This window comes from Pongo pygmaeus, chromosome 6 (assembly GCF_028885625.2).
Source record: "Pongo pygmaeus isolate AG05252 chromosome 6, NHGRI_mPonPyg2-v2.0_pri, whole genome shotgun sequence".
Taxonomy (NCBI): domain Eukaryota; kingdom Metazoa; phylum Chordata; class Mammalia; order Primates; family Hominidae; genus Pongo; species Pongo pygmaeus.
This window is the reverse complement of record NC_072379.2, coordinates 66572817-66587044: the sequence shown is the minus strand read 5'-3', so window position 1 is coordinate 66587044 and position 14228 is coordinate 66572817. Positions and strand designations below refer to the sequence as shown.

At 40.7% G+C, this 14228-nt stretch overlaps 1 long non-coding RNA gene across 2 annotated transcripts in view; it reads left to right on the top strand.

The window, feature by feature from the left end:
* Positions 1 to 6052, top strand: part of LOC134739860 (uncharacterized) — a 32814-nt gene extending 26762 nt beyond the window's left edge. Inside the window, exon 4 of one of the 2 annotated variants that reach the window (XR_010126917.1) lies at positions 4733 to 6052. This is a non-coding gene — a long non-coding RNA (uncharacterized LOC134739860). Of the gene's footprint in view, positions 1 to 2741; positions 4596 to 4732 lie in introns of those variants that run through there. The other variant, XR_010126918.1, reaches the window with a different exon arrangement.
* Positions 6053 to 14228: the final 8176 nt, after the last annotated feature.

Genomic DNA, 14228 nt, shown 5'->3' with positions numbered 1-14228 from the left:
AGTTTTCCACGTTACTCATTAAATCCTTTTAGACTCACTCCAAGCCCTGTCACGGGCATGTCTCATCCCTGAGCTGCTCTTCTAGACTGAGGATGAACCTCACCACCTCACTGTTCTTAGAGACTATATGGATTAGTAATTATCTCATGTACTATACTTATTATATCTCTTTCAATTCTGGGATGTAACAAAATAGTGGAAATATACAAGTGATAAACCAAAACAATGTATTTGGTATTATAATCTTTCACAAGCCTAGCATGGTTCTGAGTATACTGAATCACAACACTTTAAAACAGCAATTAAAAAAGCTGAGCCCTTTTATATTTGCCAGGCACTATTTTAAGGACGTGTTTCTATTATTTTATAAATTTTTCATAAACACCCTGTAAGATAGGGACTGTAAATGCTCTCACATGCCCCAGTCTGACTTCTGAATCTACTTCCTTTACACTCCGCTACTCTACCACCTACTGAGAGGACTCAGAGCTAGAAAGAATATCTTCATTTTACAAATAAAGTGAAGAACCAGAGAAGTTAACCACCTTGCCCATGCTTAAACTATTACTAGCAGAACTGAGCTAGAACCCAGTTTTCTGATCCTACTTTCAAAATTATTTGACTACAACATAACTTCCTGTAAGGGAAGTAATTCATTTATATAATATTTGTGCAATTTTAATGTTTTAGAGGAAAACTGTAGCACTTTCAAAGTTTCTCAGTCCCTTGCATACTATCTGCATGGCATATGTGTTATCTTTTATAAAAAGGTAATACATAATAATGTATTCTCTTAAAAACAGCATCCTTACCTCAATGCCAGATGGAAAAATATTTCTCAACTACTAAATGAAAATATTAGCTGTGAGTGATTTGAGATTCTGCTTGATGAGGAAGCTTTTAGCAGAAAAAGTGGGTTTAGGCTTTAATTTTTAATTCACTTTTACTTAGATAAAACAAACATGTAGAAAAGTATGGGATATACTACTGTTAATGCAAGTACTCATGTACAAAAATACCTAAACACATATTAATACCTTGCTACATATGGTTTAAAGCCCCTTTAGAAAACAAAAACAAAAACAAAAACATTATAAAAACAGCTAATGCCTCACTACCATCTGCTTCTTCTACTAAATGTGACCACTCTTCTGAAATGGCCATACATCGTCCCTATGCATGTCTTACATACTTTTACTACTCACATATGCATGCAGTCATAGGTAATATACAATAATTTTATGTTTAAAATGTATTTGAAGGGGCCAGGCGCGGTGGCTCACTCCTGTAATCCCAGCACTTTGGGAGGCTGAGGCGGGCAGATCATGAGGTCAGGAGATTGAGACCATCCTGGCTAACACGGTGAAACCCGGTCTCTACTAAAAATACAAAAAAATTAGCTGGGTGTGGTGGTGGGCTCCTGTATTCCCAGCTACTCGGGAGGCTGAGGCAGGAGAAAGGCGTGAACCCAGGAGGTGGAGCTCACAGTTAGCGGAGATCTCTCCACTGCACTCCAGCCTGGGCGACAGAGCAAGACTCCATTTAAAAAAAAAAAAATGTATTTGAAGGGTTATCTATTATACAAATCAATATTACTTTACTTTCTTCCCTGACATCATGTTTTGTTCTAGTTTTCAGTAAGATAGTGCTATCTTTAGGTATATAAATGATATCCCTAGATGTTAGGGCATATGACAAATGTGAGTATAAGATATGACTATGAAGGAAAACCACATATTTAAATAACAGATCCCTGTAAGGCAAAGACTATTATGTATCTTGTTATGTATTTTATCATCTTCAATGCAGATAGAATACTTCTTAAATAAAAATGAAAAATTGACATGATAAAAGTGGAGTGGAGATATAAACAAAACCAAGTATTCACACAGACAGAACCAACTGCTAAAATATCATGAAAATCTAAGACAAGCAAGGTCCACCAGAGTAGGGTAAAGAATTCCGAATGCTCTTGGATTCTAGTCCTGCTGAGCCACTAGGGCTATTGCCCATCCGCTGCTCTGGCCTTTCCAATATTCCTGTCCCCGCCTATCTTACTCTCCTGTGCTTACAAACCCTCTTTATCTTCTCTCAGTCCAGCTCTGAGTTTTAGCCTGAGAAAATGCCAGTGGAACATCCTCTTCCTTTCTCTTGAAATTCTGTCACCCAACAAAGCCTTCTGACAAGTTCCCCATCACTGGAGCTCTTTTGCAAACATCCTCCCATTAACTACAAATTATTTTGCCTTTCTGATTTGTTGCATTATTCATGCTTTTAGCCTCATAACTCCCCAAGGCATGTTATTCCTTTTGACATGAATTTTTCATTTTCCATGCCTATTTTGTGTGACTAAAACATAAGCAATCATAATAACTCGGTGGCTTCTGTAGTGATGTTTCTCCAGAACTCTATTGTCATCCCATATAAAACGTATAGTATGGATTTTTCAAGTGAAAAGATTAATATCTTATTATTCCTATTAAGACTTGTAAGTCTGAAGTTAGAGATGACAATAAGAGTATTGGTTTATAACTCATTCTAATACTAGAGGAACTCCAGGAGCCCCACGACTGGAGCCAAAATAACTACAAAGTGATAATACACATGTGTATGTTACTTAACAGTTTTGTAAATCATGTTTGCTTACATTACTTCATGTGATTTTCACAACAGTAAGAGGTTTAAAAATGAATGACATGCAGACTACTAGCCTTTTAATTTGCTTCTATTTTCACAAATAGCATCCTTACAGAGTGCTGCAACCAAAAGCCAGAGAGAGTCTTGCCTTTCGCAATGCCAAATCAAAAAGGTGAATGCATAGCCCACTCAGAGAAATAAACCTTATGAAGACAGTCTTCGCTACAGGGGCCTGCTCATCATCCAATACCATCCTCTTGGCTGTGGACCTTTTGATGAAACATTGAAATTAGAATCAACCAACCTAAATATCTGTAACAATATCTGGAAAGGTGTATAATTCAGAATTGCATGAAGACAACAAGATTGGTAAACTTGCTATAGTTGACACTTAGGACTGGCAATTCTGTGTGTGCTCCTGTAACCCCAGCCATGCCTGGAGAGTGTTCTCAAATCTGGGCATATCTTCTCTGGAGTATTCAAGTGGTCTCTTGAATGCCATACATGGCAATTTTGTATGCTGAATTGTGTCCCCTCTCTCCAAATTCGTAAGTTGACATCCAAACCCTCATTACTTCAGAATACAACTGCATTTTGGAGATAAGGTTTATAAAGAGATAATTAAGTTAAAATGAGGTCCTAATCCAATCTGACTAGCATCCTTCAGAAAAGAGGAAGAAATGCCAGGAGTGTGAGAGCACAAAGGGTCAATTATGTGAAGAGGCGTCAAGAGGGCAGCCATCTGCAAGTCAGAGAGATAAACCTTAGGAGAAACCAATTTGCCAGTGCCTTGATTTTGGACTCTCTTCTTCAGAAATGTGAAAAAATAAATTTTGTTGATTAAGCCACCTAGTCTGTAGTAATTTGTTATGTCAACCCTAGCAAACTATTCCAACAGCAAAGAACATTAGTCCTGGATATTTCAAGCGCACCAAATGGCTAACTCTGCAATCAAGATAAAGCATCGCAAGGAGTCTTGAGCTCTCATCTTCCTCATCCAAAAACCCTCAACCTTGGTTCCCAGTCACCCTCCACCAACCCCCTCCTTCTTAGTTTGGCTTTGCCTCATCGCTTGTCAGTCATCCTCTGTACAATGGATTTTGGCGATGATAGGGGCCCAGTAGCTTTAGATTCTGAGCATTGAAAAGAAAATACGTTCTATATGGGCTGGTCTCCAGGCACACTGTCTAAAGGGTAATCAAAAATTTTCCATGAAATGTAACCACCCTCTTGCCATCAGATCTTGTATGTATTGTTGTACAGAATATGTTTTATCAGTTCTTCAATGTGATTTTCCATAAAACAACCCCTTCTTATTATTTGAACTTTGATATACAACATACTCCAAGAGGAGGTTAAGTTTCTTGAACTGGTTGTGAGGAAGGTTAGGAAATTCATCCTACCATACTCACAGCACTATAGAGGCAAATGTGGCCTAAAATTATATCCTTGCAACTGCTTCTACCAGGTTTATGAAATTACTCTACAGTTTCCAGTTTCTTCTTACTAAGGTGCTAGCAATAACCATTAAAGAAGGTAAGCCTCTGCTTAGTCCTGCCTAAATTCCTTCTCATCTGATTTCTGTTTTCCCATGTTGTTCTTTTCCCTTTGAGGAATGAAAATTTCTCATGCCTAGATCCTTACTTCTTAATCTCTGTTTATACAGTTCTCCAAAATGTATGCAATAACATTTAGCAATAAATGTCTATAAGCTCTTTTCATCTTGCAAAAACTTGGCTGCCTACAAATTTATCACCCTGGAAATGACATCTGCCTGTTCTATCAAGTTGGAAATGCTGCTCACCAACCTGAGCACTTGTGCCTTTTTCTCCAACCTGCTGGGAAGTTGGAGGAGCCTGGATCTCTTGTGGGAAGAGCCATTCCCAAACGGTGCCTGAGCTAAAAGCAGATCTCATGGTGGCAGGGGTGATATCTACAATATTTAATAACTAGTAAGGTACAAGCACAAAAACCAATCAAAACTCATACATATTATGTGGCAATATGAAGCGTTTTCAAATTAATCATGAGATAAATTTAAAGAAAGATTAAAATTTACCAAATAACTTACTGCAAGTCCCTGGCTTTGTTACAGGTATATCATCATGGTACTTATTAGCCACTGGAGAGGCCAGAATTACATCAGAGATACAACCAGCCTGCCACTCATTGGCCTGTTCCCTCTGTGATGTTCCTGACACTGCCAGCAAAACCTCTCTATCACAGACTTACAGCTTCCTCCAGCTGCAAGAAACCCTGGTCTTGTTCTTATCTACTAAGCAAATGAATATTATAATCTACAAATAAATGAGCTTGATTGAGTCCTCATCCATTTATTCACTCATGTCACAAAAATTAACTGAATTCCAAATATGGACCAAGCACTAAATTCATTTTTTAAAATTTAATGAATAAATAAAATGATATGAGTAGATGCATAAGTGAACAAATGACTAAAACTATGGTGATTACTAATTCTCTTTTGTAGAATAAGTATAGATTATTCTCAAAATAGAGGCTCTTAACACAGAAGACAAGGTAGGGAGGAAACTTCTACCAGTTTTAAAGAGAGCAAGAGGGCAGAGAAGGGACATTTAGTTCTGAGATATCAATGATAGGACTGTGTTACAGATTCAGAAGCTGTCATTACTTGAGAGCAGAAGGAAGAAACAAAACAAAACGTTATTAACAATGATGGCAACATGTTAAGTCTAGTTGGTTCTACCATAAATATTTGTATAGACTCTGCTATTTTCAAACTAATACTGATTATAATTCTATCAGTTTAGCTTACCTCAACCCTGAAGAGGTTTATATTGCAATCATTCCACTCTATTAAAAACTGATTATTTTGCAGCTTGTATTATTTCTTTTAAGTTGCAGATTATGTGCTTATTTCAGTGAATTTCGTTGTATTTGGGCCTATGCCTGGGGCCACAACTCCTTTAACTAACACAAAAGAAAAAGTTGAGTCATAAGCCCACCAAGATCCTTTTCTTATTGTCAGGCCTCTGAGCCCAAGCTAAGCCATCATATCCCCTGTGACCTGCATGTATACATCCAGATGGCCTGAAGTAACTGAAGAATCACAAAAGAAGTGATATTTAAATGGCCTGTTCCTGCCTTAACTGATGACATTCCACCACAAAAGAAGTGAAAATGGCTGGTCCTTGCCCTTAACTGATGACATTACCTTGTGAAATTCCTTCTCCTGGCTCATCCTGGCTCGAAAAGCTCCCCCACTGAGCACCTCGTGACCCCTACTCCTGCCCTCCAGAGAACAACCCCCCTTTGACTATAATTTTCCTTTACCTACTCAAATCTTATAAAATGGCCCCACCCCTGTCTCCCTTCGCTGACTCTCTTCGGACTCAGCTCACCTGCACCCAGGTGAAATAAACAGCCTTGTTGCTCACACAAAGCCTGTTTGGTGGTCTCTTCACACGAACGCCAGTGAAATTTTGGTGCCATGACTCAGATCGGGGGCCTCCCTTGGGAGATCAATCCCTGTCCTCCTGCTCTTTGTTTCGTGAGAAAGATCCACCTATGACCTCAGGTCCTCACACCGACCAGCCCAAGGAACATCTCACCAATTTTAAATCGCGTAAGCGGCCTCTTCTTACTCTCTTCTCCAACGTCTCTCACTATCCATCAACCTCTTTCTCCTTTCAATCTTGGTGCCATACTTCAATCTCTCCCTTCTCTTAATTTCAGTTCCTTTCATTTTCTGGTAGAGACAAAGGAGACACATTTTATCCGTGGACCCAAAACTCCAGCGCTGGTCATGGACTCAGGAAGACAGTCTTCTCTTGGTGTTTAATCACACGGGGACGCCTGCCTGATTATTCACCCACGTTTCAGAGGTGTCTGACCACGCGGGGATGCCTGCCTTGGTCCTTCACCCTTAGCAGCAAGGACCGCTTTTCTGGGGGGCAAGAACCTCCCACCCCTTCTCTCCATGTCTCTACTCTCTCTTATCTCTGGGCTTGCCTCCTTCACTATGGGCAGCCTTCCATCCTCCATTCCTCCTTCTTCTCCCTTAGCCTGTGTTTTTGAGAACTTAAAACCTCTTCAACTCACACCTGGCCTAAACCTAAACACCTTATTTTCTTCTACAATGCCGCTTGACCCCAATACAAACTCGACAGTGGTTCCAAATAGCCAGAAAACAGCACTTTGGATTTTTCCATCTTACAAGATCTAGATATTTCTTATCATAAAATAGGCAAATGGTCTGAGGTGCCTGATGTCCTGGCATTCTTTTACACATTGTTCCCTCCCTAGTCTCTGTTCCCAGTGTGACTCGTCCCAAATCCTCCTTCTTTCCCTCCCACCTGTCCTCTCAGTCCCAACCCCAAGCGTCACTGAGTCTTTCTAATCTTCCTCTTCTACAGACCCATCTGACTTCCCCCCTCCTCCCCAGGCTGAACCAGGTCCCAATTCTTCCTCAGCCTCTGCTTCCCCCACCCTATAATCCTTTTATCACCTCCCCTCCTCATACCCAGTCTGGCTTACAGTTTTGTTCCGTGACTAGCCCTCCCCAACCTGCCCAGCAATTTCCTCTTAAAAAGGTTGCTGGAGCTAAAGGCTCCTTTTTCTTTATCTGACCTCTCCCAGAATCAGTGTTTCGGCTCTTTTTCATCAAATATGGAAAACCCAGCCCAGTTCATGACCCGTTTAGCAGCAACCCTGAGACACTTTACAGCCCTAGACCCTGAAAGGTCAAAATACTGTCTTATTCTCAATATGCATTTTATTACCCAATCTGCTCCTGACATTAAATAAAGCTCCAAAAATTAAATTCCAGCCCTCAAACCCCACAACAGGACTTAATTAACCTCGCCTTCAAGGTGTACAATAATAGAATAGAGGCAGCCAAGTAGCAACGTATTTCTGAGTTGCAATTCCTTGCCTCCACTGTGACAGAAACCCCAGCCACATCTCCAGCACACAAGAACTTCCAAACACCTAAACCGCAGTGGCCAGGCATTCCTCCAGGCCCGCCTGCCCCAGGAGCTTGCTACAAGTGCCAGAAATCTGGCCACTGGGCCAAGGAATGCCCACAGCCTGGGATTCCTCCTAAGCCGCGTCCCATCTGTGTGGGACCCCACTGGAAATCGGACTGTCCAACTCACCTGGCAGCCACTCCCAGAGCCCCTGGAACTCTGGCCCAAGGCTCTCAGACTCCTTCCCAGATCTTCTCAGCTTAGCAGCTGAAGACCGACGCTGCCTAATCACCTCGGAAGCTTCCTAGACCATCACAGATGCTTTAAGTAACTTTCACAGTGGAAGGTTAAGTCCGTCCCCTTCTTAATCAATACAGAGGCTACCCACTCCACATTACCTTCTTTTCAAAGCCCTGTTTCCTTTGCCTCCATAACTGTTGTGGGTATTGATGGCCAGGCTTCTAAACCTCTTAAAACTCCCCAACTCTGGTGCCAACTTAGACAATACTCTTTTAAGCACTCCTTTTAATTATCCCCACCTGCCCAGTTCCCTTATTAGGCCGGAATATTTTAACTAAATTATCTGCTTCCCTGACTATTCCTGGGCTACAGCCACATCTCATTGCCACCTTTTCCCCTAGTTCAAAACATCCTTCACATCCTCCCCTTGTAACTCCCCACCTTAAACCACAAGTATAGGATGCCTCTACTCCCTCCTTGGTGACCGATCATCCACCCCTTACCATCTCATTAAAACCGAATCACCCTTACCCCACTCAACGCCAATATCCCAACCCGCAGCATGCTTTAAAAGAATTAAACCCTGTTATCACTCGCCTGCTACAGCATGGCCTTCTAAAGCCTATAAACTCTCCTTACAATTCCCCCATTTTACCTGTCCTAAAACCAGACAAGCCTTACAGGTTAGTTCAGGATCTACGCCTTATCAACCAAATTGTTTTGCCTTTCCACCCCATGGTGCCAAACCCATATACTCTCCTATCCTCAATACCTCCCTCTACAACCCATAATCCTGTTCTGGATCTCAAACATGCTTTCTTTACTATTCCTTTGCACCCTTCATCCCAGCCTCTGTTCACTTTCACTTGGACTGACCCTGACACCCATTAGACTCAGCAAATTACCTGAGCTGCACTGCCGCAAGGCTTCACAGACAGCCCCCATTACTTCAGTCAAGCCCAAATTTCTTCCTCATCTGTTACCTATCTCGGCATAATTCTCATAAAAACACACGTGCTCTCCCTGCCAATCGTGTCCAACTGATCTCTCAAACCCCAACACCTTCTACAAAACAACTCCTTTCCTTCCTAGGCATGGTTGGATACTTTCGACTTTAGATACCTGGTTTTGCCATCCTAAAAAAGCGCAAAAGGAAATGGAAATGTAGCTGACCCCATAGATCCTAAATCCTTTCCCCACTCCTCTTTCCGTTCCTTGAAGACAGCTTTAGAGACTGCCCCCTAGCTCTAGAGACCCTAGCTCTCCCTGACTCATCCCAACCCTTTTCATTACCCACAGCTGAAGTGCAGGGCTGTGCAGTAAGAATTCTTACACAAGAACTGGGACCGTGCCCCGTAGCCTTTTTATCCAAACAAATTGACCTTACTGTTTTCCCCAGCTCTCAAGTCTGTGTGCGGCGGCCGCTGCTACCCTAATACTTTTAAAGGCCCTTAAAATCACAAACTATGCTCAACTCACTCTCTAAAGTTCTCATAACTTCCAAAATCTATTTTCTTCCTCACACCTGACACATATACTTTCTGCTCCCCGGCTCCTTCAGCTGTACTCACTCTTTGTTGAGTCTCCCACAATTACCATTGTTCCTTGCCCGGACTTCAATCCAGCCTCCCACATTATTCCTGATACCACACCTGATCCCCATGACTGTATCTCTCTGATCCACCTGACATTCACCCCATTTCCCCATATTTCCTTCTTTCCTGTTCCTCACCCTGATCACACTTGGTTTATTGATGGCAGTTCCACCAGGCCTAATTGCCACACACCAGCAAAGGCAGGCTATGCTATAGCACAAGCCACTAGCCCCTCTTAGAACTTCTCATTTCCTTTCCATCGTAGAAATCTACCCTCAAGGAAATAACTTCTCAGTGTTCCATCTGCTATTCTACTACTCTTCAGGGATTATTCAGGCCCCCTCCCTTCCCTACACATCAAGCTCGGGGATTTGCCCCCGCCCAGGACTAGCAAATTGGCTTTACTCAACATGCCTCGAGTCAGGAAACTAAAATACCTCTTGGTCTGGGTAGACACTTTCACTGGATAGGTAAAGGCCTTTCCCACAGGGTCTGAGAAGGCCACCATGGTCATTTCTTCCCTTCTGTCAGACATAATTCCTCGGTTTGGACTTCCCACCTCTATACAGTCCTATAACAGACCGGCCTTTATTAGTCAAATCACCCAAGCAGTTTCTCAGGCTCCTAGTATTCAGTGAAAGAATGGTCTTTTAAAAACACAGCTCACCAAGCTCAGCCATCAACTTAAAAAGGACTGGACAATACTTTTACCACTTGCCCTTCTCAGAATTCAGGTCTGTCCTCGGAATGCTACAGGGTGCAGCCCATTTGAGCTCCTGTATAGATGCTCCTTTTTATAGGCCCCAGTCTCATTTCAGACACCAGACCAACTTGGACTGAGCGCCTCCCCCCGCCAAAAAAAAGAAACTTCTCATCCCTACTATCTTCTGTCTAGTCATACTCCTATTCACCATTCTCAACTACTCATAAATGCCCTGCTCTTGTTCACACTGCCGGTTTACACTATTTCTCCAAGCCATGACAGCTGATATCTTCTGGTGCTTTCTGCAAACTGCCACTCAACTCCCTCTTAAAGTAAATAAATAATCGTTGCTGGCAGGGCTATGCTGAACCTCCTTAGGCACTCTCTAGTTAGATGTCCTGGCTCCTCCCAATTCTTGTCCTTTAATACCTGCTTTTCTCCTTGTCTTATTCCGTACTTTTTTCAATTCATACAAAACCATATCCAGGCCATCACCAATAATTCTATATGACAAATGTTTCTTCTAACAACGCCACAATATCACCCCTTACCACAAAATCTTCCTTCAGCTTAATCTCTCCCACTGTAGGTTCCCACACCGCCCCTAATCCCGCTCGAAGCAGCCCTGAGAAACATCGCCCGTTATCTCTCCATACCACCCCCAAAAATTTTCGCTGCCCCAACATCTCAACACTATTGTGTTTTATTTTTCTTATTAATATAAGAAGACAGGAATGTCAGGCCTCTGAGCCCAAGCTAAGCCATCATATCCCCTGTGACCTGCATGTATACATGCAGATGGCCTGAAGTAACTGAAGAATAACAAAAGTGATATTTAAATCGTCTGTTCCTGCCTTAACTGATGACATTCCACCACAAAAGAAATGCAAATGGCCGGTCCTTGCCTTAACAGATGGCATTACCTTGTGAAATTCCTTCTCCTGGCTCAAAAAGCTCCCGCACTGAGCACCTTGTGACCCCCACTCCTGCCCGCCAGAGAACAAACCCCTTGCCCTTTGCCTGTAATTTTCCTTTACCTACCCAAATCTTATAAAACGGCCCCACCCCATCTCCCTTTGCTGACTCTCTCTTCGGACTCAGCCCGCCTGCACCCAGGTGAAATAAACAGCCTTGTTGCTCACACAAAGCCTGTTTGGTGGTCTCTTCACACGGATGCGAGTGAAACTTATTTGCAAAGCACGGGCTGAATTAACGGGACTGTGTTGCCCACAATTAAAGAAGCAATTGTCTTGTTCAATCATTTTGGGGCTTCTTTTAGAACATAAACTTCTCAATGACAGAAATTATGGGCATATTCACATTTGCCTGACCTGTAACAGATGCCAAATAAGTTTTCCAGATAAATGACTGAATGGGTAAATGTGCTCTGGACAGACCTCACCAAGACACTGGGTTTAGCACTAGTGGGGCAACTATTTGAAGAGGAAGATAGGCAACCCACTATGAAACTAACATGCAGGGAAGAATCTGAAAATTCTTTATTGGAAACGAGGGGACTTAGGGCGTGCAGCCTAGTGAAGAAATGTTTTAAAGTTTTGAGGGAATGATTGTTGTCTCCAAATGTCTGAAGGAAGTACATGCAGAAGGGCATTAGTGAAACAGTTTCCTCCCACTGACAGCAAAATCCATGAGAACAGGGAATGTGTCATATCATTTTATCTTCAGCATTTGTGGTACAGATTAGGCACTCAGTCAGCATTTATTAAATGATGAATAAATGAATGAATAAGGTCCAAAGTCAGATTTGGGCTCAAGTACAGGCAGACCTTCATAAAAGGAGAATTGTTCAAAAATGGAATGCTCTTTCTGGGTGGCAAGTTTTACAAAATGTAGTCCATAAAAATAAAATGTGGATAACCATCAGCTGGGTTTAATTCTAAGATTTCCTGATTTATGCATGGGACTTCCAATGAGTTACTAAATATTTTCTGGGCCAATTCGTTCTGAAAGTTATACCCAAGTATGAATGTGATTGATAATCACACAAATTGCGTCACCAGTGAGATTATCCAGTCATCTAGAAAATCATAGTATTAATCCAGAGGCCTCCAGAAAAGAAGCATAAATAGAAAAATTCAATCCATCATTACTGCCAAAAGAAAAACATAGGAACGATAACAAGATTTCAAAGCAGGTATGCTATTAAACTCTTTCAAGAAAGCACTTCAAACAATGAAAAGTATGTTTTATGTGGAAAATACAATTGCTCATGAAAATAGACAAATAAAAACAACAAAAATCTATCCCATTACAGATTTCTATTGAAAAATTGCTGCAATATGCAGACTGATTGGGCCATTTTATCTAATCCTATACAATATATAATTTTAAATAATCCTTTCACAGATATGTTTTGATAGTCTATAGTTTTATTGGTTAGGATGTTTTAGGGAGCTATATTGACCCTCCATGCCCCAAGAATTCATGCCAATTACTTTATCTGATATCCAGAAAATATTCATTTTTTATATTCCCAATCAACAAAATGTTTATTTCGGTTTTTCTGAAAATAGGAGCAAGTCAAATCTTCATAGTTAATTATAATTGGACCTCTCTCAAGGTCTTTTCTTGTGTGAAGTACTCAGTGATGGAATTATTTCTACTTGAGCACTGTTTAGTCAGGGTTGTAGTTTTTCTAAGATTTTTTTAAACACTGGAATGTTTTGGAAATACAATCCCCTTTATTAATGTAAGAGCCCTGACCATAAACTTGAGCTAATTCTGTTGAGTCAGGGCTTACTGATAGATTCCTGAATTTACCCAGAGCTGTAAACGTTGTGTTCCAAGTGTCCTTTGCCCTCAAGAAATCAAGGAGTGCATTAATGTAATTGTCACTGTAATATTTAATAAGAAACCTTGCTTAGGATTTTAGAAACTTTCCATTTGAAGGTGTTTTTGCTCCTAAATAATACAGAAACTATCAATATACAAATAAGGCTGAGAAGGCAGGAAAGCTTGTTGATTGTGCTTACTCTGCAATCCCAGGACACAGGAAAATGGAACTTAAGAAGCAGGTAGTCCAGAAAGAATAAATCTTCAAGTCTGCTGTTTTTACTATGTGAAATAGTTGAAATTAACTGTCAAATCAGGTTTTAATCTAGCTAAGTAGATGTAAAAAAAAAAAGCGATTTGCAGTTAACACAAGCATGTCTGTTATTGTGCCACAAAACTACAAAGGAAGCAACGGGACTGAAATGTAATGATGACAACAGATCTCACTACATTTCATGTTTAATGTTTTGGAAATCCTTTAATACAGAGAACATTGATTCAAGGCCTCTCTACATGTAAATTCAATAACTGTTGACCAATTATATTTTATGCCATGTGTATAAATATTTGTCTAGCTCCTCCATGTGATTGAAAATGGCCTTAAAAATTGAAAGATTTTCTGCAGTCATGTCTTGTGCCAAGCATAGTGCTTTGCTAAGAATAGATATATAATTAACATTGTTTTCTCAGAAGTTGTAACTTCATCTATTGTTCTAAGAATAATAGGTCTATCCTTCTGATTTTTTTTTTTTCTTTGCCAATCAGAAAAAAGAAGAGAAAGAGGAAAAAGAGAATGAGAAAGAGAAAGGTAACGGGAAAGAGGAAGAGAAGGAAAATAAAAGCAGAGAAAGAAGAGCCTGCCATTGACTGGATTGCCGTAATTAAAACAATCAATTCTCATTTAATTTATTTGGATCATGCTAACACTTATGGTACCTGGGTTGACACCAATTAGTGCTCCATAAATGCTAATTGATGGGTTGGTTGATAACTGCAAAATCTGTATCCATGTGAAGTCACTGTCGTGCTCTGGGGAATCTGGAGGAGGATTTCCAAAGACCCTTTGCAAAGATGGAAAAGTTAAACATTTAGCTTTCTCTCTTCCTCTCCTTCTTGCAAGTTAAAGCTATCTCTATCTTTTAAATTTATTGTGCAGATAAACAAGCCTAATACTAGTTTCCATAAATTAAAAGAAACACTTTGTCCTTCCCATAAACTAACTGTTAGGTTTATGTAAAGTTACAAATTGTTTTCACTGCTGTATTTATTTTTTGATGGAATGAAGTACAATGTTTTGTAGTCAGAGAAACTGGT